General features: G+C 40.2%; 2 long non-coding RNA genes across 2 annotated transcripts; one reads left to right on the forward strand and one right to left on the reverse strand.

Annotated features, from left to right (window-relative positions):
• Window positions 1-1,262: 1,262 nt before the first annotated feature.
• On the reverse strand, window positions 1,263-7,829 carry LOC121719745. The gene is made up of 3 exons (XR_006034360.1): window positions 7,818-7,829; window positions 3,224-3,227; window positions 1,263-1,387 (listed from the first exon to the last, which is right to left on the reverse strand). It is a non-coding gene; the product is annotated as an uncharacterized LOC121719745 (long non-coding RNA).
• LOC121719730 lies at window positions 2,748-3,824 on the forward strand. The gene is made up of 3 exons (XR_006034345.1): window positions 2,748-2,910; window positions 3,277-3,320; window positions 3,461-3,824. It is a non-coding gene; the product is annotated as an uncharacterized LOC121719730 (long non-coding RNA).
• Window positions 7,830-24,777: the final 16,948 nt, after the last annotated feature.

Consider the following 24,777-nt stretch of genomic DNA (forward strand, 5'->3'; position numbering starts at 1 on the left):
AAAAAAGGATAGATGTTGCAGGCATTTGAAGAACACATAATCTACACACATTGAATACATACAAACCATGAGATCGCCAGCTACAAACTCTGCATCAAATGAGTCACGGAACAACTGTGGACTTCGTCTCAGAATGATGACCCTTCTTGTCCTGTCACTCATACTGACCTCAGGTAAGAATTCTGAGTAAATAATATAAATATACTTTATATTTAATCACAGACAGACAATGTAGTTTAAGAATGCACTGTCTAGCCTACAGGCACTCGTCCAAGCATGAGCTAATCTTGTCAGTGCAATATGTTTCATCACAACTTCTAAAATACACATTTGTGGAACTTGATGTCACTGACTCACATTTCTTCTTCCTGGCCTCTGATAACATTGTCATGTAACTGACAGTCTGACACGATGATTCAGATTCAAACTTTATTGTCTCCCGGGGGAAATTTGTTGACGCTGTCTATAATCACATTTAACAAGAAGACAAGTTTACACAAACAAATTACACAAGCAAAAAAAAAACACACAAACATAGACACCGTTACCTCCTCGCCAGATTATTGAGAGCAGCGATGGCAGATTATTGAGAGTGGTTATGGCAGATTATTGATAGCGGTGATGGCAAATTATTGAGAGCGGCGATGGCAGATGGGATGGAATTTTTACCAAACCGTGAGTGATTGGGGTGGGGGGGGGGGGGGGGTGGAAGGCATCATGTGCTATGTCCTATGGTCCTTTGGTGAGTGATGGCAGTGTAAGACTGGTAAATTGGGAGTGGGGAGGCCACATATTTTAAGCATGTTACAGCATGATACTATAGATACAGCATGATACTATAGATGCTCTATAAAAACTCCAAATATACAGATGACAGACGCGTTACAAATGACACCTCAACTTTGAATGATGCAAAGCAGTTCTTGTTTCCTGTAAATCAACACACCTTTTGTCAAATTTCTACCTTATAGTTTGATTGATACACTTTATTATATGATATATAGATGCTGTTGATGGGGTCACTGTGACAGGGTATACAGGAGCAGCCGTCAGCATGAAATGTGACTACAAACCTGGATATGAGAGCAACAAGAAATATTTCTGTTTGGGGTCAAATAGATTTACATGTGTTGATAAGATAAAGACTGACCTTAAGAACCAGTGGGCAAGTGATGGCCGCTTCTCTTCTTATGACAATACCACTGGGCGATTTGTGTGGGTGTTCATCAAAGACCAGGGGCCTCATGCACAAAGCTTGCGTACGCCACTTCTGACGCTCACGTCCGGATGTACGAAGACTGACTTGAACGTGAGAATGTGCGGTCCTCCACGCAAACTTCATGTCTGGCGTACGCACATTTCCAATGTGTATATTCAGTTGGCGACACTTTGCAGCGCAACAACATTAGTTGATCGCGAGCCTAGGCCTTTATTTGCACAGTATATTGTGAAACGTGAGTTATTAAAAATGATAACACTTCGAAAGTAGGCCTATGTATTCTATATAAATGGACATGCAACATGGTCAAATTATACTAAGTTATGCAACAACCTATCTATAATGTAGACTTATTAGAGGATACAAATTAAAAGGGAATGTGAAACCTATAGCCTACACATATAGATAGAATAGATAGGCTGACTAATAAGCGCGGATATAAGCTATATTTCCCTTAGTGTGATTGACTGCATAGGATACTTTGACTTTCCCTGAGTAAGCATTCGCATTATTGTTGTCGCACTTGTGTGCAAATATAGGGATATGATCCAGAAATCGTAATGTTGTGGCGATGTGGCCTGGATCAACGTTTATTCCACTTCGAGTGCGCGATGTGTAGTTTGAATGAGTTTTCATTGTGATTAATATTGCGGGATAGGCCATTTTGTCTTCGAGGAGGTCTGCGCTCTCGAGTGGCCTTCTAGTTAGCATATTAAAATGAGTGTGATTGAGGGAGGAGAGAGGGTGGAGTGTAATGCTCGTGCATGTACGCTTAATTTCACGTTAATTGGGATGTACAAAGAAAAGCAGCATGGAATGCTGCGTACGCACAGTTTCATACATCAGGATTTTTTTGTGCGTACAGTACGCTACTTTTCAGGTTTGCACGTACGCAATGTTTTAGTATGAAATCCACGCAAGTCTTTGTACATGAGGCCCCTGGTGGCCGAGATCCGGTTGTTAATTGAAGCTAACTACCTATGGAAAGTTGCATTGCAAGTTAGCTCTGAGGTAGCAAAAATCTAAGTGTGCCGCCTTTGCGTATATCGGAGATCATAGTATCCAATCAAAGGCAAAGGATAAAAGTGTGTTCAGGAAAATGTCTGCATTTCAGACTTTTTCATCCCCGCGAGCGTTTAACAGGTGCGATAATTCAAAATCCCCATGTTATTTTCCCCATATGAAAAATATCAGATACCGGATGTCAAAAATGGCAGCGTTTTTGTAGGCCAACTTCAGAGGTCTATGACGCAGATATTCACCACATGGTAATGTGCACAGAGGAGTATACCACTTAACTGTGAGCTGTAAGGTATGAGCTACAACAGGCGCGTAACTGAAGCGTTCCGTTTGCGACGCGTAAAATCCATTTTAGATGAATGGTCTATTTTTTTCGAACGTACGCCCCACTGTCATGTCTGGTGTAGCTACTTCCATTGATTATAATGGAAGCTAATTGTTGCATCGCAAACGGAACGCTTCAGTTACGCACCTGGTGTAGCTCAGCCCTAAGGCAACAGATCAACATGAAACTAACATAATTATTCATTTGCATGCGAGATAAGCATGAAAGGTCCAAAATATCTGCTAAAATTAGTCATGTTATTTATATTCATTAGAAGCTGAACATGTTTGTTTACATACCAAAGTTGAAAAACAGTCTACAGTATTAACATAATTCAGAGAAAAAGGTAAACTACTCTGTCCATCCATTCATCTTTAATACTGCAAATACCACATTATCTATGCCTAGATCTAAGTACATTAATTAAGATGGGATAACATACTTCACTGTAACACTTTAGTCCTTGTATTTGTTGTTTTTGTTGTTGTTGACAATGATGATGATGATAATGATGATGATGATGATGATGATGATGAGAGTGATGGCATATTAAAGGTTCCATGGTAAACAACACACACACACACACCTATGTAATGCTAACTAAAGTGACTATTTACTGCTTACCAAAAATCTCACTCTCACATGACCTATTTATTTACCTTACTTTATTTGGTTATTTATTCTGTCTCTATGTTTGATTTGGTGTATGCAGCAGGATTTGAAGCAGCCTCTAACTTGAGAGTTGACAGTATGGAGGTGAGCAAACTGAATACGCTAGGGTAAGTCCCTATAGTTTTACATAACAAGGTTGTAGTCATTAAATTTCATTCTCTCTCTTTTTTTCTATCTCTCTCTTTCTCTCTACACACACACACATCCCTTTACCTATCTAATAGGCTTGCAGCACCCGCATATACGAGGAGATTGGAGAGACTGGTCAGTCTCCAGGTGTTACGGCCAACCCTGTTTGTACTACAGCGCAATTACCCACAATCCCCTCTGATGCCACGCTCACCTCTGTGTATACTACAGCGCAATTACCCACAATCCCCTCTGATGCCACACTCACCTCTGTGCATACTACTGCTTTGACACCACTTCTGTATAGAAAAGGGAAACTGTAGCATTCAATAGTTTATGTTATCTCAAGAATAATGACAATGCTCTCTCTCTCTTTTCCTGTCTGTCTCTCATGACAGAGAGAGGGAGAGAGAAAGAGAAACAAACATACAATACAATAAACTTACATAGCCTATAAGAGATGTCTAGTTCTATCACATTCTTCAATCTGTCACAAACTCTCACTCTTTGTCATGGTTTTGACTTCATGATTATTTGTTTGTTTGTTTGTGGGTTTGTTTACTTGTTTGAGCATCTGTGGGGTATTCCAGAAAGGAGGTTTAACAAACACTGAGATAAAACTTAACCTCTGGGTTGTCTGAACCAGTGGCGACTAAACTCGAGCTGTCGGTTCCAAAACACCGGTTACCAGTTAGTTCAATCAACCCTGTGTTAGATAACCTCGAGTTGTGCGCGTTCACGGCAAACTTATAAAGGCATCATCTATTGAGAGTCGAAACCATGAGTGAAACCGGCGAAACGAAGAGCACCGTATTTTTCAGAGGCGGAGTAGCAAGTTCTCCTCGAGGCTTACGAGGAGGAGAGAACTGTGATAACAAAAAAAGAGCAATACTTGAGCATCTGCCAAGGAACGAGACCTTGCTTGACAGAGAATAGCCTAACTGACCGTGTAAATGCGTACGTTTAGGATAGCCTATGTCAAAAGCACAATTAAATCATTTAGTGGACATTACGTATTGTATTGACTGCTTTGAATGATGCTTTCTTAAACTAGTCTACCTTGTCACAGATTGAGTGGGCCATAGACTCCTTGAAATTCACAAATGTAATTTTCTATTTTAACGTGGGTTCTGCAGCTGTGGGCCAAGTTAAACCTTTGCGCTCCAGCATCGTTAGGGTGATGAATGTCGGAAGGCATGGGTAGCCTATCCTCTATCCCCCAGTAGCATACCCATCAAGTTGTCCTGTAATTGCACATATAACATTAAGTTACAGCCTACACATTAATAAGTCTGTAGTGGATCTGATAATATTCTAGTAAGGTGAAGGCCTGCCCTAACGCACCCTGTTGAAATGTGTCGCTCAAATTAGCCTCCCGGATAGGCTACATCATTCCTGGCATCGTGTAGGTCTACTGGGCCCTGCCATTTCGCCTCCACGTTTGTGATAAGATGTGAAGCATAATCACATATAAAAAGAGAAGTGGCCTATGACCTATCCATTCGACCATAAGGACATTCTGAAAAAGCCAAAGCCCGTTAATTGAAGCTCACCAGCTAAGACAGCCTATCGTCGGTGCACATTAAGTGATGCTGACCTGCCAGTTGGGTACTAATGATCCTCGTGGGTTTGTGGTGGCCATCTTGTCTGTATTTCTCACAGCAACACCAAAGGGTCTGACAAAAAGGGTCCATTAGCACTAGTGCTGCCACTAACGACTAATTTTCTAACGACTAATCTTTCAACTAATTTTTCGATTAGTCGACTAATCTAAACGACTATTTTTTTTTTAAAAATCAAGTGTTTGTTGTTTTGTTGTGTCCGTTTTATTTTCAACTCAACTAAAGGGAAAACGTAAAATATATATCACCCTACTTTTGTTAGAAGCTGTAAGTAACTGTACTGTAAGTAAACTGTTCAAAGTTTATTACAGTACATTATGTATTAAAAAAAAACACCCATTTAAAATGCTATCTTCAGATCTAATGTCAGACCTTTGATAGAATTTATTTGTATGCCATGTGTTGCCATGGACATAGACAACTTCTTTGACCTGAGGCCCGGTCATGGCATACTTTGGGGTCATAGGGCCCACCTACATGAACCCACCCCCCATCAAATTATCATTATATCACATCACAATTATTAAATGTTATGCTATATTGTTATACATGCACTTCAAAGCAGCCAGTGTTTAAAGTGTTAACATTGTTCACAAAACGTTTGTGAAAACATGCACATCAGAGGACTGCTTTACTACTGTAATATATAATTACAATAGTTCCATTGCTTTTGCATGGTTGCATGATAAATACTTCTCAAAACAATAGCAATTATATGGGTGTCATCGTTTTGGGATGTTTCCCTCATGCAAGCATCATACACTGGTAGGCAAATGGAAAGACTATTGACATATTTAATTATGCCACAAGCTTTTGGCCACGTTATTCAAATTTGACTATAGGCCTACAATACTCTAGATAGTGTATTATAGTCTGTGCTCTGTTTTTATGGAAATTGCACAAATCCACATTGTTCTATTAAATGTAGTTTCATAATTAAATAGCTTTCCAATAGGTTGAATTGGAGCTTACCAACGTTATCAAGTGGTTTCAGTTTCTCTCGCCCATTGAATGAACGCTCATACCACCATTTAATTGTATGCCTCTATGTTTGATGACACCAAATTAGCAAGTATTTCCTACTGATTGCAGAAACGTTTGTTTTTTTTCCTGTCGGTCCGCGGTTCCTTGATCAATTGCGCAGTAAATTATCAGACGAAACGCCGGGAATAATTTCACTCCGCGGCTCCGGAGCAGCAGTGTCCACGTTACGGCCGGTGCTGGTCCGCGCAGCCCATAGTTTGAGAAACGCTGGACTTTGAAAGGCGACAGGAGTTGAGGACTTTGCAAATGAGCCTAACATCAGCATGTTCAAAACAAGTAGGCTACAGGTACTTTGCGCGTCTTACCACATAGGTTACCTTACCTCACTTTTTCAGTTGGCTTGAACACTAAAAAACATGCGTCGTGACTTATTGACCATGGGAAATGACGCGCACCTTGATTGTTGATATCACGGGCGGCGGCATGTTCGTTTTAACGTTTTTTTTTTTTGTATGAATGAATTACAGTAATGACACGCCGTTGCGTTGTCAACGTGAGACACTTCACTTCATTTATTTCAATTTCCACAATACTATATTAGTCAGAGTCTGGACTAGCGTAACCGCTTAGCTCCCCCCACTTAGCTCTGCCTAATAATGAATTGCGCTGAAAGCCAACTGAAAGCAGGCAGGCACGCAGCTTTGCTGCTGGCGTTAACACTTGCGTGCATAGCGGGGTTTAAAACACGACTGCCAAAGTCTTAGCCTGTTTAACATCCAAAGACAGTCATTGTACTTTTCAAGAGTTAATAACATAGAGTTAATATAACATTACAGTGAGCCGTTTGAGACCAAAAATAAATAGGCGGTCAATAGTAAAACGACTCTTCGACTAAAAAAATTGCCGTCGACTAATCGCGGCAGCACTAATTAGCACTGGCCCTCCCCAGGGGTGTGTCCTCTCCCCGCTGCTCTTCTCCCTATACACCAGTGGTCACTTCATTTTGGGTGGCCCCCCAAAAACATGTCCGTGGTATATAGCATCCGGCCCGCACAGGAGTACTACATCATCAAACTATAACCTCCGTAATTTCCCCAATTCATTCTCTATGGCAGTGTTTCTCAAACTTTTTTTCTGGGGACCCATTTTTTAAAAATGACAGACTATCGCGACCCAACTCAACAGTACACATGTAATACTCTTTTTGTCCTATGGTGGTTGTTTTGGCGCTGTTTCGCGTTGAAAACGGAATAAAATGTATAGTAGGCCTACCTGCAAACAATGTAAGAGGCCTATGCTGACTGCATCAGTGCTTAAAGTATTCTAAAAGTTTATCAATTAATTGTTAACTAACTAACTTCTATTCAAGTCATATTTCTGGAACTTCCTGGTATAATTATTTATATTTTTTATTCAGTCGTTCAAATGTTCATACAGAGTTCACAAAGTTCTCATCCGGTGAGTGAAAGTTAGAATGGTGGTCATTTCAGGTGTTTCTGCCACCACTTCATAAAACTCTCATAGTTTAAGAACTTTAAATTATTTGTAGGATATTGCTTGTTCACAACTTGAGCTGTGTATGCAAAGACACAGAGTTCAGAGTTCAAAATATACTTTTGGGACTCCCTGCTAATACATTTACTGCTAAAGTCTTTTTATTAGTATTATTTCATTTCAGCTACATTTTACACTGATATGGCATGATGGCAATATATTGCAATAGCCATTAAATGTAATGGAATATTCAACTATATTTGAACTACTATATACAACTGTGAACTGTTGTTCACAGCACTAAGCTATTTATGGTTACTGATATACTCTGTTTCTGGCCCTCTCTTAGAACCAGGCATAGTGAGCTGGCCCTCGGAAGAAAAAGTTTGGGGACCACTGCTCTACACTAATGATTACTCGTCTGTGAAACTCCTTTGCAGATGACACCGTCATTTGGAGTTAAACACCAAAAAGACAGTGGAGATGCCCCCCCCCCCCCCCACTCTCTCCCCCCTCACCATCCAGAACGACACAGTGTCCACTGTGGATTCCTTTAGGTTCCTGGGAACTACCATTTCACAGGACCTAAAGTGGTCTCCCCACATTGACTCTGTCCACAAAAAGGTCCAGTAGAGGTTATACAGTACTTCCTGACAGCTAAGAAAGTTTAACCCGCCTAAGGAGCTGCTGACCACTTTCTACTCAGCCATCATTCAGTCTGCCCCCCCCCCCCCCCCCCCCCCATTTATATATGTATACAAGAATATCTTAACACAGTCTCTCACTTCACTCAGTGGCGTGGAAATAACTATCTCAAACTCAACATCAGCAAAACAAAAGAAATGGCTTTTGGATCCACACAATCCCAACACCCCATCATCATTTCCAACGAAACAGTGGAGACAGTAGACCATTTCAAATACCTTGGACTCACAAATGACAATAACCTCAGCTTTGAACATCACACAACAGACATACAGAAAAAAGGAAACCAAAGACTGTCAGCAGTGCGCAAACTAAAAGGACTTCATGTTGATCCCCATCTACTACTGTATATCAGCATTGTCCAACCCATCCTAATATACTGTTCCACCTGCTTCTTTAACATGCTTATTGTAAAAAAACGTACAAACTTACTCAACTAACCAATACTGCCACCAAAATAATAGGTCTGCATACCCCAAACTTACAAGAACTAAACACTAAGGCCACCGCACGTATTGCTCATGTAATATCTCTGGACATCACTCACCCACTCAACCGCTACTTCTCACCCCTACCCTCTGGCAGGAGGTTTAGAAGCATAAGGTGCAATAAAGCCCGCTTAAGCAGAAGCCTTATTCCCTTAGCAATCCAAATACTCAACAACACAAAGCCCCACATATGCAGTGCAATAATGTGTGTTTTTCCCATGAACCCCCAATAATTTATGTAAAAGTCTGTGTCAAATGCCTATGATGTATGTAATATGTCTGTATGTGTCATTCCTATGTCTGTAACCATGTACTGTATGTGTCATCATATATATATATATATATATATATATATATATATATATATATATATATATATATATATATATATATATTCACACTTATGTCATTTCACTTACAACATACAACACCCTCCCACTCCCACCCTCAACGCTGAGGATTCTGGGAAGTATGAGTGTGAAATTGATGGAAACACATACAATGACATCCGTAATGAGCTGCAAGTGTTGGTTAAATTAAGTATTAACATATTCAATTTTTAATATCGCCTTTACAAAGTTATGGAAATTATTTACTGCTAAGTGAGCACATTTGTTTTTGTAAATAGTGGTGAATGTCAATGAAATAACAAAAAGTGGATGAATTATGAATTATCAAAAAGTTGGGCTAGACCACCCTACTCCTTGAATTTTTGTAGAATGTATTTTTTTATTCTAGGGACCTTTTTGTTCCATATAAATTTGAGAGATGGTTCTATCAAGTGAGTGAAAAAAATGTTTGGGGAGAAAAATGGCTATGCGTATAAAGTTTGGCGAAAATATTCATTTTAACACAGTTTATCCGCCCCAAATGTCCCCCATTCAAGCTTTACTCAAATCTTGCCAAAGTCTTATGGTGTAAGGATGGATTAAGTTGAACAATAGGGGGATGGATCGCTCTGGGTCAGAGATAAAGAGCAAGAGGTCATCGGCATAAACTTTGGCATACACTTTATGACACTTTATGTTCAACACAACCCCTTGAGATACCCACCATGGCTGGCATTGGTGGAAAGTAACAAATTACATTTACTCATGTTACTGTATTGAGTAGGCCTAGTTTTTTGGTGTATTTTGTATTTTTAAGTAGTTTTTAAAATATGAAGTATTGTACTTCGCTATGTAAATGTAACGTGTTGATAACCATTTTGCACTTTGACAAGGGAGAGTGAGAGTCCCACTTGAGAGTCCCACTTTCCCCCCAGTCCGACGCCCTTGGATCTGCTTAACTCCTTCCCATATACAGATTCTCTCTGAAACTCATCATGGGCCTGCCTTCCTCAGCAGCTTTTCAGCTGTGCTGGATTACTGTTCACTACAAAGCAAGCAAGGATGAGCGCAATTTTCCACATAGATCTCTGTTTCCCAAGGTCACCGAGTAGGCTACTGTCAGTACGGAAAAAAAAAAAAAAAGATCAGTTTTACCTAGCTCGAGAACCTAGACCAGTTTCGGAACTATTTCCGTTTCGATTACAATAGAGAGACTGGTATAACAATACCAGCCTCTATTACAAACAAATCAAGAGACAGGCAAATATAAATGCTGCTCGACAATAATGCAGACGGGTGCAGACGTCTGTGCAAATGTATGGATGACTTTGGTCAAATTGGAAAGAAATGGACAGATTCGAACGAAGTAGGCTATGGGATTATGACTTCACGTCAAGTTAAAACTGAAGATGCACAGTCGGTAAACTCCAATAAGTGGGTGATTATTTACTTGGGACTATATTGAGGCGAAGCACACTACTTGGGTACAGAGATATCACGCAACACATGAGTACCTTGTCTCACTCACCAAAGCATGGACAATCTCTGTGCCCAAGTAGCAGTGCGTCGCCTGTGCTTTGCCCCAATATAGTTCCAATCATCCAGACTGAAGCTGAATTTCTTTATGTTCACTATAACATGGTGTGGGCATAGCCACCGTGAAGCCCACCCTGATTCCTAATCATGAATTGGAAGGTACCACTGGAAATAGAATATTCCCATATGTGACAACGATTCCACCTGCACAAGAAAAGGAGGCTCTACATTATTATGGTAAAAATTATTTCATACCATAAAGGCAGCATCATGTTTCCGCACTGTTATTTTATATGCAAATGCCGCTTGTGTTTTCTCGGTACCCCCCATAATCCTCTCTGTGACCATGGTGATGGTGGCGGTGGTGGTGGTGAGAGCTGTAGCCTTCAAGCTCTACAGGAACAGAATAAACATTCCAGGTTGGTCAGACATTCTTTTTCGCATTTTTCCATTTTACACAGGTGCAAACATGTGAAACCTTACACAGAAACACTACACACATTGATGACATTAATGTGTATTGGGGTAATGCTTTGGGTCTGAATATTGCTCAGCACAGCCATTGTATTACTGATTTGTCAAAAAGGAAAAGACATACAAAACAAAGTGAAAAATGTCTCTTCAACAGATCCTACTGCAACTGTGTACCCTATGAACAGATGTAACAATGCACAGGTGAGCAGACATGGAGTGAGTCAATAAGGAATGCATCTTAGTAGCTATAGCGTTTTCCAACTTGACATGTTTTCTTTTCACATACACATACATGTCCATCATCCATTCATTGTGTGAAGAACCAAATTCATTCTTGAGATTGAGAGAGAGAGAGAATGGGGGGAGAGAGAAAGAGATGTAAGTCAATTGCATGCTGAGTGAATGGTCTGTGTGGTTGTGTTTTAGAGAATTGCAGATTATGTGAATGATACAACAAGAGATGATGTAGCTCCTTCCAACATTGTGGCAAGTCCAATCTATCAGAGCCTGAACCCCTCCTCCTAAACCTTACGGTTCTTGAGATATTCACAGAAAACTGTGTCTGCCCTACCCTCCTTTCGGGGGTTGCAGTCCAGCGGGGGGGGGGCTACAGATCAAAACGAAAAACGATGGTTCCATGCTATCCATATGGGGTTACATGCCCACCAAGTTTCGTCTACCCCGGTCTTTCAGTGTCCCGGGAATCCTTAACGGAAATTTGGACATGCGAAAAAAAAAAAAATCTGACTAAACCTATATGACCGTCGCTTCGCTGCGCGGCGGTCATAATAAACCAAGTGTCCTACCAAGATTCTTTTGGAAATTATCTTCATTTTTGGGCTTAATGCCATTGGACAGCATTTCATGGTAACACAGTTATGGTAACAGAGTTACAGAACATCTTATTTTAAAAGTTTCCTAAAAACCCTTTAGATAGTTTTTTCCTTCATTTTCATGTCAAAACAAAGTAACATATGTATAAAAAACAACAATAGAATGAGACAAAATTGTAATATCTTTCACAATTACTTTCAGATAAATATGCTCTAAAGAGCACAAAATCCTACTGTGTGACACTCCACTTGTTATCATCTTCAAAATGCTGTAATCTTTGATCTAGGGTACGCAGAAACAAACCTGTTTTGTAAACTTTAACTGATTGGTAACCTACCCTACCTAGGGTTTTTACCCTAGATGTTAACATGCATGTGATCTTCGGCTAAGACTATTATTGTCTACCGACAATGTATATTAATGTGAAATAACAATATTGTTTATTAATAATTGAAGTTTAAAATCTTGAGCTATGCCACAAGCCTAACTGCATTAGTGTGTGAATCTCCAGAATCGGGTTTAACCCAACCTCAACTCCACTGTAATACACCACTGCTTTAATAATCTACTGCTTTAATAATCCACTGCTTTAGATCATCCTAGCTTGGGCCGCAACACGATGGAATCAGACCCAAGCCTTCGTTGTAATGCTGTAATGCCAATCTTGTTTTGGAATAAACCAATGAGTTATTAATCTGTGTGTGTGTGTGTGTGTAATGGGGGGGGGGGGGCCTCACACCCATAGAGTGGTGAAGTCCCGCCCCTTCCGTTTGCCTCCATGGGACCTATCTTTCAAAAAAAATTGAACGGCAGTCTATGACGAAAAAGAAATTATTTTCTGGTCCCGGTTGACTTGTGCCTTGAATTACCCATATGATGTTTGTCAATTTTAAAGACAATTTTTCATGTAAAGACATTTGCAGTTTGTTTCGTAACTATTGAATTACAACATTGTGAAAGATCGTAATTCCAACGACTACAAACCCATCAGTCGCGCTAGTGACGTTAGCTCATTCACAGCCACACTAGATTGTACAAGCATACAGTACCAGCAACAGGTCTTAATTGGGCTTTCCTTGCCGAAGAAAATACCATGAGTCAGAGGATTAAACACATCAGGTAAATTGTATTCGTCCATAGACTGTACAGTACATTACATACTGTTAAGTGACATAGCAGGCAGCAAGATGCAACCGTTAACTAGCATAACAGCTCTTATCGTTTCATTACGTTGGTGACGTACATCGTTCGAGACGAGAGGCGTAGTCCACTGAGTGGATTCGCACAAAACCAACATAACTTTTGAAGTCTATCGAACAACAGTAAATATACACACATGTGAAATTCGTGGCACAATTCAAACTGGACCAAAAAATAATTGTCTCTCCAATAACTCCCGTTCATAATTTTTTGAAAGATAGGTCCCATGGACCGGAAGTAGAAGGGGCGGGACTTCGCCACTCTATACATTATTCCGTTGAGAGCTTGAGTAATAGACACTCCAGCCCAGTTGGTGGCGATAATGCACCTTACACTGTCTTGCCAATTACAAGCAAACCACTGGCATTTCATTGAATACACAGAAGAAGCAGAAGATCGCTGTCTTGAAGTATTGTAGTGAACTGAGCCTAGCTGGTTCATGACTGAACTCCCATGGTGCTGTGCAGTATATGTGTGTGTGTGTAATGTTGATGTTAGTTTTAGTGAGAGTAATTGCGTTTACCTTGTCATGTATGTGTTAGCTGGTATAGTCTTTCTTTATGTTGTACCTCATGTGTTTACCCCATGTATTGTATGTGACTACCCTGTTTGTGTATCGTGCTTGTTTAATTGACCTCCCTTGTGTTGCTTGTGTAATGACATTCGTGTGTTTTGGTGCGTAACCAATAAAACCATTCTGAGACAACTTTGCAGTTTGTTACAGTATTTTGCAACAGACAGCTAAAAATGAGGCGATTTTGTGCAGTTCCGAATTGCGGGAAAATTCATAGCAAAAAGAAGTTGTCACAGACTTCCTTTCAACGATCCAGAAAGGCTAAAGTTGTGGCTGGAATTTCTGGGGTTGGATGTGAGCACACCTGTTGAGAATCTGCAGAAAGCTGATCACCGTGTCTCTGCGGTCTGCATTTTACTGAACTTCGCTGGAGGTCGAAAGAAATCGCCCAAAAAGCTCTTTCGCCTGAGAAATACAGCGGTTCCCACATTACCTCCTGGGACGACAGAGTTGGAAGAACTTGGGGTAAGGTTGACATTTTGTGGGGTCGTCCCTATGTTCCCCAGTTTATTTAATCATAAAGTATCTGAAAACAGGGCTTTAAGTGTAAAATACCGAACTTGTCCTTTAATATTACATCACATTAAAGGAATAAAGAAACACAATATATCAGACAGTCACAGATCTCTTCAGTCAGCAACACCACCAACACAGGTCAGTTCTTTGAAATGGGCGTCTTTTGTAACTTCGGGTTTGCAACAGTTAAACAAGAGCACAACAAGCAAACAAGAACACAAACTTCTTATACAGCCAGGGTGCTATCAAAAGTTTGAGAGAGAATCAGACTTATGTTGTTTTCATTCTAACATACAATATATCCTCCTGCTCTCTTTCTCTCCATCTGTCTCAGACTTCATTCCAAAACTGCTTTCAGAGCGCAGCAGCAGAATTATTTAGTTTAAAGCAGAATTAGTTTGTTTAAAGGTAACCTATGGAGGTTTTTTAGCTTAATATGCAAGTACTAAATTTACCTTCATTTAACAGCTCCACAGTCATTGGAATGGTTATATGACTTTTTTCGGGTTGAATGGTGGCCGTCTCGCTTCCCCTTAGCGCCTGTGAGCGGAAAAACCACCCTTGCAACTGTGGGCCGGCAGGCCAATGGCCTCAGTGTCAGGAAGTATAACGAGTGTAACGAATTGCTTTACTGCATTCAAATACACATACACGCCAGGCACCGGCTAGAAAACAGGTAGCGATGGAGTTTCTCAGACATTCGTCATGACAGAGCCAGCAAAAAAGAAGCAAAAACCAAAAATACAGTAAGGAAATTGCCAATACTGCATAGTTTACCTTTAAGTTTGTGAACAGTAACTTGCCAGAGATGGAGAAGTGATGCAGACATTTTGATTACATGCTGATAAATGTGCTAAAACGACTGAATGAGGAAGAGACATTTGACTGCAGCCGACAGAGAGCACCTGAGCTCTAACCTGACTCTCGCCAGATGAATTTTGTTACGCCTAGCTCCGCCTAGCTCCACTCACATCCATCTGGAATCGCTTCCGTTGAGAGTGATTTTGGCACCAGATTTTATGGTAGAGCCAATCAGGACGCAGGACGGGAGTTTCATAGATGTGACGTAGCGTAGAAGCGTCTGTGAGACTGTTCTCAGCATCACGGGTTGGCTTCGATGTGAGTAGTTGAAGTAGCACGTCAATAGATGATGGACAAGTGGCTTATCCAATCATATGCAATAATTTTTTCATAAGACCCAGCCTTCTGAAACACCACTCCAATGGATCGATCCCAGATGGATGAGTGGAGCTAGGCGGAATGAAATTCATCTGGCGAGAGTCAGGGTACCTGAGCTCAGGTACTACAGTTGAAGATGAGGCTCCTTGTCTTCACCCTCTACCTGCTCACAGGTAACTGTCTGTTTTTAGCTTACAGCCAGTTAATTGATAAACCAATGTTTCGGTCAGCCAGAGCTTCATCAGAGTAACTTTGCTGAATAAAGCACAGCATATTTATGAGCTTGAAATGTAATATATAAAATGCAAAACCACAACTTCCTTAAGTTAATCATGCTCTAATGTCAAACACTGGAGGGTGTCAGTTTTGATAGATGCAGTTCTAATTCCTAGCTGTAGTCTCCTATGCACTGTACCTTAAGTGTTTTTTCTATTGTTGTAGCTTGCTTAAATGTTAATAGCTTAAATTTTATTTTAATGCTTCAACTGTAGCTCTATATCTTAAATTCATAAATGTTAATAGATCAATTGTTATTCTGATGCAACAACTGTAGCTTTTTAGCTGAAATGTAAAAATGCTAAATATGAGTAGTTTAAATGTTATCCTATTGCTGTAAGTTCAAATGAATGAATGGAATCCATTAAGTTTCTTTAGTTATTTTGTCTTCCTCAGGTTTGGTCCCCCTGCTCCATTGGGATGTGATTATGGGGCGTGTTTCAACCGTTACAGGGGGTGAATCCTGTAGGAAGAACACCCGAACCATCCTTCTTCTCCACAATTACCTTAACATTGTTTTCAGGTCGTTTTTTAAAGCTATTGCACTGTCAATATCTTCTACAACAGACGCAATGTCGAAATCTAATGTCTACCTTCTAGCAACAGCGTTTCTTTGGGGAGAACTGTGGCCATACCTTCAAAAGTATGTCACTTTAGTCGAGGCCAGCTACGTCAACGACATCCAAATCATATTTTAGCCTTTATCTGACTGACAGTTGTGTTGATCACTAAAATTGCATTGACTTGGCATGCAGTTTGATTAACTGAAAGTAGCTACTAATGTAGCCTATCAAGCTACTTTTGACAGTTTGTAACTTAGCTTGATACATTTTTATGGGTGGTAGCTTCTGTGTAGTAAAGCAGAATTTATTGTAGAGTAGCTGGTAGCTTAGCTTACTACACATATCAAGCTCTGTAGTACTGTAGCATGATGTAAGAGAGTAGACAGATCTTGTAAACAATGTTTGAGGAGAGGAGAGATAATACAGATGAGGGAAGTTGAGAAAATCACACTTATGCCATTTCCTTTGGAACACCCAACATAATCTACGTTCAATATTTTATCTCACTTTCTCAAACATTCTTTCAAACTTTCAGTCTCACTGTCCCAACGCTGACTTGACTTCATAATTATGTGTTTGTTTGTTTGTTTGAGTTTGTGTGCAATAGGAATAGAATAGAATAACTTGCCAGTGATGGGAGAAAGATGCAGTCATCTTGATATGACAGCACTAGTAGATGTGTTAAGACACAACAAAAAAATAGATGAACCAGGAAGAGTTCAGCTTGCAGAGACACACGGACACAGACGACGCTTCGCCTAAAACAGAGACACAGACATTGACAGAAGTTGCTGTAAAAATTACCTGAGCTGACATACTTTATTTGAAGATGAGGCTCTTTCTCCTCTGCCTGCTCGCAGGTAACAGTCTTGTATGTATTTCACACAGCAAATATCAGGGTATCGGACAGCAGAGTCCAGTCGTAACTAATCAGGAAGTTGTGACAAAGTTTACAATAACTCACATTATAATCATTTTAAGATAACTGTACACTGAAAGATCTGTTAAAGAAATGAGTGTATATTGGTAGAAAATTACCAGAAAAAAACATATTTGCCATGGAGAAATTCCTTCAAACATAAATGCACACAATTCTGTAGATTCACAGGACAGACTGTTAATAGTGACACTAAATTATATAAATTAAATGTCACTCAGTGGAATAAAGTGAGCTTTTATCTGTGCTGAAGTAATAATAACTTGCTTTGAGTCTGTAAATGTTGAAACATAAGCAAAAAGTAAAAAAAAAATTCAAGATGGAAAATAGACACTTGTACACTTGCACACTTTGCAACTTTTTGTTTATGTCCTGTTGAAAACATAACACTTCTGCTGCTCTTACATAACTTGCACCACTATGCCACTTGCTTACTTAGGTCACCCTAAGCCATTTATTGGCCTGGCTTTGCACTATTATATTGACTGTCTATGCACAATTGCACAATTTTAACCCAATTTTGCTGCTCTTATTTCTTACATTGTATGTGCCTTCTTATTTACTTTTTATTGTTTACTTGAATGTTATGCTTGTCTGTGGACTTAATTGGTAAAATATGTCTTGTCTTCACCGTGGGATAGTGAGAAACGTAATTTCAATCTCTTTGTATGTCTGGGCATGTGAAGAAATTGACAATAAAGCAGACTTTGACTTTAACTTTGAAATGTCGTTATGGCTGCCTGTCTCTAGCTGCAAAACTTAATTTGTGAAGAGACTTACTCCCACAATGCATAAACCATATGCAAAACACCCGTATGAAGCTAAATAAATAGAACATTCCTTCAAAAGTACATTACATTTCCCCTATACCGTAATATAGTACACATGGAATATAGTGAGTAAAAGATCTGTGTTTGTGATAATAATTCTTATTTAACTCCAGAAATCCATTTAGTATTAATAGCAATGCATGACACTGCCTCAGTTAACATGAAACTACACTTCGTTATTCAAAGCGTGCACACATCCTCGATTGATTTTAATCTTTAGAACTTCAGCAATTAAAAGTGAGATTATTTAACTGTATTGCTTAGGCTGCTATGTGAAGCCGTTTAAGCAAGAATGGATTTTTTTCCCATTTCTAGCTGACCATTGGGCAGCTTTGTGTGATGGAGTGACTGGAGCTCTGGGAGGATCTGTGGACATCAGCTGCCATTACCCTGAGGAGTACAAAGACTGCGCCAAGACCTTCTGTAAGGTGGAATGGGACGGCTGCTTCATTATTTCCAAAAAGACTGTTGCAGTATCACAGACAACTGGAAGGTTGTTAAGAGTGAGCTTCAACAGACTGACTGAGGATGACACAGCACTGTACGGGTGTGGAGTGTTCACGTCCAGATACAGGCCTGAATGGAAAGTGGTGACATTTGTTGGTATGTCATGTGTTCTGTGTTTGTTGTTTACATCAGTGTCTGTGCTTCATCATCTCTCTATCTGTGTTGTTTGTTGTTTACATCAGTGTCTGTGCTTCATCGTCTCTCTATCTGTGTTGTTTGTTGTTTACATCAGTGTCTGTTGTGTCTGTGCTTCATCATCTCTCTCCATCTGTGTTGTTTGTTGTTTACATCAGTGTCTGTTGTGTCTGTGCTTCATCATCTCTCTCCATCTGTGTTGTTTGTTGTTTACATCATTGTCTGTTGTGTCTGTGCTTCATCATCTCTCTCCATCTCCACTCTCTACTTCCTCCCCAGTGCTGCATGTGACTCCTCTGATTGGATATGAAGGAGGAGAGCTGAGGGTCCGATGCCCTTATGAGAGAAGATATGAGGAGAATGAAAAGTATTTGAATAGAGTGGGATCACCTCACCATAGTGAATCAAAGACTCTCATTCAGACCTACTGGCCCCACACACAAGCTACAGAAGGGAGATTCTCTCTGTATCATGACACCACTGCAAGAGTCTTCACTGTGACCATCACTGGACTCAACGCTGAGGATTCTGGGAAGTATGAGTGTGGAGTTAAGAAGATATATGGTCACGATGTCATACATGAGCTGCAGGTGTTAGTTAAGCAATGTAAGTGTATTGAAAATATATATTTTTTTATATTTACCAAAATGATAAAGATTATGTCAAAAAAGAAAGACAATTACATTTTGATATTTTTGATGTGTCTTGAATGACAGTGGAGAATATTATTGGATATGAAGGCAAATCTGTCTCCATCACCTGCAAGTATCAGAGGAAGGAGACTGGAAGAGATGAGAACAGGAAATATTTCTGCAAAGGACAGTCACTGTCAGAATGTTTAAATACTGGGGTCAAAGTTCAAACCGGCATGACAGTAGAAGACAGATTCTCTCTGAGAGACAACGAGCCAACATCTGGAGTCTTCACTGCGACCATCACTGACCTCAGAGCAGAGGATGCTGGGATATATTGGTGTGGGGAGTTTGAGGACAGGTACCTATTCAGCAGAGCAGTTTATCTGGAGGTCAGGGAAGGTGAGACGATACTTTCACAGACAAAGTTCAACAATAATAACCACAAGTGTGGTCTGGGAGTATTGAGAAATGTCTCACTTTATTATTTTTGCCTGGCAGTGGTCAGAGGGAAGGAAGGAGGGTCTGTGTCCATAAATTGCTTGTTCATCCCAGTGCATTGCAACGTTCAGACAAAGCTGTTCTGCAAGGAGCAAGGTGACCCTGGCTGTAAGGAGGAGAATGTTCTAGTCTCAACTAGTGATCAACAACGAGGCAGATTTACATTAATGGACAAAAGATGGACAACTAGGATCTTCACTGTGACCATCACTGATGTGAGAGCAGAGGATGCTGGAATATACTGGTGTGTGGAATGGTGTAATAATGTAAAAGCCCCTTTAACCACTGCAGTGAAGTTGGAGGTAGAGACAGGTGAGTTTGAACTTCACTATAGACCCTTTCAAGAGAGTTCTATTATCAGCATCATAGTTGGCCCCACAAGACTTCCTTTTTAACATTCCATATGTTCAAGCATTGTTTGTGTTTACCTTGTTGAAAGGGTCTATACAAATCCCTCATATCTCATCCTTCACATTGAACCAGTGACGTGTTATTATTCTGATACACTATTTACTGAATCCTTCACCTTCACCACCATCATCATCATGATCAACAACAACAACAATAACATGATCAGATGTTCGTCAGTCAACAACAATAATGCCATCAGCACCGACTTCCACTGATACGAATTTTGACTATTCTGGTGAGAATTTCAATTTCATATTTTATTTATTCTTTAAAGGGGTTATATAGTGTAAAACTGTGTATAAAGTGGTTTAGTTGAATAACAGATGTTTGGTAAAATGAACATAAAATAAAAATGAAATCCCATGTTTCATTATCCATGCATTTCAATAGACACCAGTACTCCAGACACCAGTATTCCCTATGCAGGATCCCCCACAACCCTCTCTGTGACTGTGGTGATGGTGGTGGTTATGGTGGTGGTGATGGGAGCTGTAGTCTTCAAGCTCTATAGGGACAGAGGAAACACCCCAGGTTTGTTTAAAATTTGTGTTACATTGTTTTTACATCTGAGGTGCATACTGTACATGCAAAACCCAAAACAGACATATATGACATTAATTGGTATGATATGGTCGGATTTGAATATTGATACACAGCCATTGTATTACTGAATTGTCCAAATGAAAAGACAAACAGAAACATCATGGAAAATGTGTGTGATTCTCCTCAGCAGAACCTGCTGCACCTGTGTACCCTATGAACAGACGTGACAACACACAGGTGAGCAGACATGGAGAGGGAAATGATAAGAAAGTGTATCACTAAAATTTGATTAGATGCACTGTGACAGAGTGCAGTGCGCCTGTCTCTTGAAGTGACGGATCTCCCGCCAGTGTATGAACAATAAGACTGAACATTTAAACAAAACAGGACATTTTAAATATGAAATTGTGGGATGATTAGCATGATTTTATGGGCAATATATTTTGTAATATGTTGCTACCATGTGAAAATGTTTGAATGCATGATGAATGGCGGTTCAATAGAAGATGCGCTTATCGTTTGTGGCGCTAAAAGGTATTGTTGGCAGAGTGCAGCTTCAATGTGCTTTAAGGGGTTTCAAGTGTGCACATTTAACATCTTAATGAAAGCTTCTGTAATACTTGATTGTTAATGTTTGTGTAAATCATCTGATCATCTTATTATTAATAATAATTATTCAGACTGGCCCAAAACGTTAACGGCCCACCGGGAATCCTCAACTCTGGGCCTACATTCAAAACATTAAAGAAATTCCTTTAACATATATTGCAACTGCATTCAAGGTTAACTAGGTCTATATCATGAGGTTATTAAAGCTGGTTCCGAATTCGTCATTGAATTAATAGCTTTACTTTGTTTGTTCTCCTCACATGTCTTCATGGTGGCCTTGCGTGTACAGGGGCAAACCGGTTTGCAGGCGGAGAGACCTTTTCAATGTTCGGGCGTATTCCCCTAAGGAAGCGCTCATTAGTGCAGGGGTAAAGCAAACTTGGATGTCTTTGTTATTTCCTTTTGGAAGAGTTTGGTTATTGCACAAGAAAGCTTACTAGTATTGTGCTGTTTCAATGGTATCTAATGGTTTGAGTATTGTCTCAAGATGTTAAATGAATTGTGACCATGATTTGGTTGTGACCAGTGCTATTTAAATGCATGGGGTATATTCAGTATGCAGATGCGTCTCTAATGAGAGAGGATGTGAGTACTGTTGCTATAACAGGGGCCTAGAAGCGCGGGCATGGTCCTATCTTTGTTTTCTGTTTGTCAAGTGTTTGTTTGTTAATTGTTTATCACTTAAACCTGCTGGTAGCCTACCAGTAAGCAAAAAAAGTTGTTCTTGAAACTTGGATTTCCACACCTGAGTCTTCTCTCCACCCACTCAGACACACGCTCCTTTACATGCACTTACTGTACATGATTTAATATGCTATGTATGTATCTAAATGTTTTTCAACTTGACATGTAGTTTTGGAACACACACATGAACATATTCACTTATCCATCATTGTGCTGAAACAACATGAGAGAGAGAGAGAGAGAGAGAGAGAGAGAGAAATCTAAGTCAATTGTACGTTCAGTGATATGGTCTGTGTGATTGTGTTTTAGAGCATTGCAGATTATGTGAATGATACAGCAAGAGGTGATGTAGCTCCTTCCAACATTGTGACAAGCCCAGCCTATCAGAACCTGAACCCCAACACTGTGCAACAGGACCCAGTTTATCAGAGCCTGAACCCCAACACCATGCAACCGGAATCAATCTATCAGAACCTGAACCCCAACACCATGCAACAGGACCCAGCCTATCAGAGCCTGAACCCCAACACCATGCAACAGGACTGAGTATATCAGAGCTAGAACTGCAACACACAACAATGAGAATATTATTCTCTATCTACAATGTATATCAATGTGAATTAACAATGTCTATGTTTATTAATAATCAAAGCTTAGGATTTTGAACCATGCCACATGCTGAACTGCATTAGTGTGTTAATCTCAGCCCCAGAATTGTGCTTTACCTAAACTCAACTGTAGCTAGGATGCAATTCATGAAGATTGGGAACTTCTGGATAAGTTTTTGATTTTTGGCAGGGTTTTAGGTATAGGCCTAAGGTTTTAAAAAATCCATGGATACAAGTTGGGGTGGCCCCCCTATAGTGGCAGTTATCCATAAAATCCAAAATGGCCAGAAAAGGTTATATCTCAGCTTCCTTTAGTCTTAAATTGTTGTATAATCTATTTTCTCTACTTTGTTTGATACAAGGAATCCAATTTTGATATGTTCTGCTTATTTTAAGTCCATTTCCATGTAGTATTATAGCCATATTTAGGTCATAAACTGTCTATCTGAAAAAGTCACATTGAAATACTCAGGTCCCTAGACCAATATTTTTACCTCCAAGATATGCTTTTCTTTGTTGATTGGACAGGTCACTATCACTATAGTGTCAAAAATCACATGTTGTGGGGGGCGCTGTGGCACAACAGGCTACAGCGCTCCTACCATATATGGGTCCAAGTGCCCACAGGGAGGACCATTGTTTAAATAAACACAACTTCAGAACTATGCCACAGTGAAAAGTTATATTAGGCTTTTCACCATGTTAAGGGTCAATATTACATTTTAGTCAAATAACACAAAGAAATACACTGCACTCTTTAAATACTTAAACATCATGTATTATTCAAAGATTTTTGGTTTCATTTTTCATCATTACAGCCTCCCTCACACTTGCACAATGTGGTACAGCAAAGTCCAGCTCAGTGGCACTTACAGTTGCCCATACAGGCAACCACACAGCCACAGTTGAGGAGGAGTGAGCAACCCTCGCTGGCATCTTCCAGATCTGTCCAATATGGCACCCAGACTTTGCTTCTGTCATTCCATTCCCAACCCCACTCACTGGGGTCTGGAATCTCTGGAGTTTTGGAGAGGGAAAGTAAGGACACCGAGCTGGACTTTGCTGTAACCACATTGTGCAAGTGTGAGGGAGGCTGTTCTAATAATGATGAAGAGTGAAACCAAAAATCTTTGAATAAATACATGATGTTTAAGCAAAGTTCTTTTAGGCAAGTCCCTCCACTCGGCGGCCATATTGCAACGCTTTTTGGGCACTCGTCGGGCATCCATTTCGGCAGAAATGCGCGTGCGCAAGACTTCACGACACCAATCTTGCTCCAGCGGTGAGATGACAACACATGATTGGCACGATGTCTTCACAACACACCACATTATTGGCTCAATGTATTCACAACACAGCTCATGATTGGCTCAATGTATTCACATACAACATTTTGCCGTGGAAGGGATGTGATTTGCGTTGACAACTTGCCGTTACAAACTAAGCTCATGCATTTCTATGGAGTATTTTTTGAGTGCTGTCAGAGACTTTCTAATGAGGAGACACGGCACTCAAAAAATATTCCATAGAAATGCATGGGGCTAGTTTGTCACGCCAATATGGCCGTTATCTACACATATCCCACCCCTTCCTCGGCAAAACGTTGACATGTGAATACATTGAGCCAATCATATGGTGTGTTGTGAAGACATCGTGCCAATCATGTGTTGTGATCTCGCCGCTGGAGCAAGATTGGTGTCGTGAAGCCTTGCGCACGCGCAGTTCGAACCAAAGACTGTGCCCGATGAGTGCCCATAAAACGTTGGTATATGGCCGCCGAGTGGAGGGACTTGCCTAAAAGGACTTTGGTGCTGTGTCTCCTCATTAGAAAGTCTATGGTTTAAGTATGAATTGTTTTTTTTTTTTGTGTTATTTGACTAAAATATAATATTGATCCTTAACATGGTGAAAAGCCTAATATACTGTAACTTTTCACAAGGATACAAGGAAGTTTATTGTCACATGCATATAGTTACTGGATGTAAGAAATTAAGTGAAATTATGTCTGGTGTCAGCCTATTTGTGCATTTATGGGGGGGGGCAGTAGAAGTGGGAAGTGCAGTAGAAGAGGGGTTTAGTAGATTAAGTGGCAAGGGCTGCATAAGAAAGGTGGGGGAGGATTGGGATTGGGGGGGGGGGGCACCAACAAGGAGCACCCAAGAGCAACAGGGGCAAGGAAAAACTCCCTTACTAAGGAAGAAACCTTGGGCAGATCCAACGGCTCAAGGGGCCTGGTGTGTG

This window comes from Alosa sapidissima, chromosome 9 (assembly GCF_018492685.1).
Source record: "Alosa sapidissima isolate fAloSap1 chromosome 9, fAloSap1.pri, whole genome shotgun sequence".
In the NCBI taxonomy this organism is placed as follows: Eukaryota; Metazoa; Chordata; class Actinopteri; order Clupeiformes; family Clupeidae; genus Alosa; species Alosa sapidissima.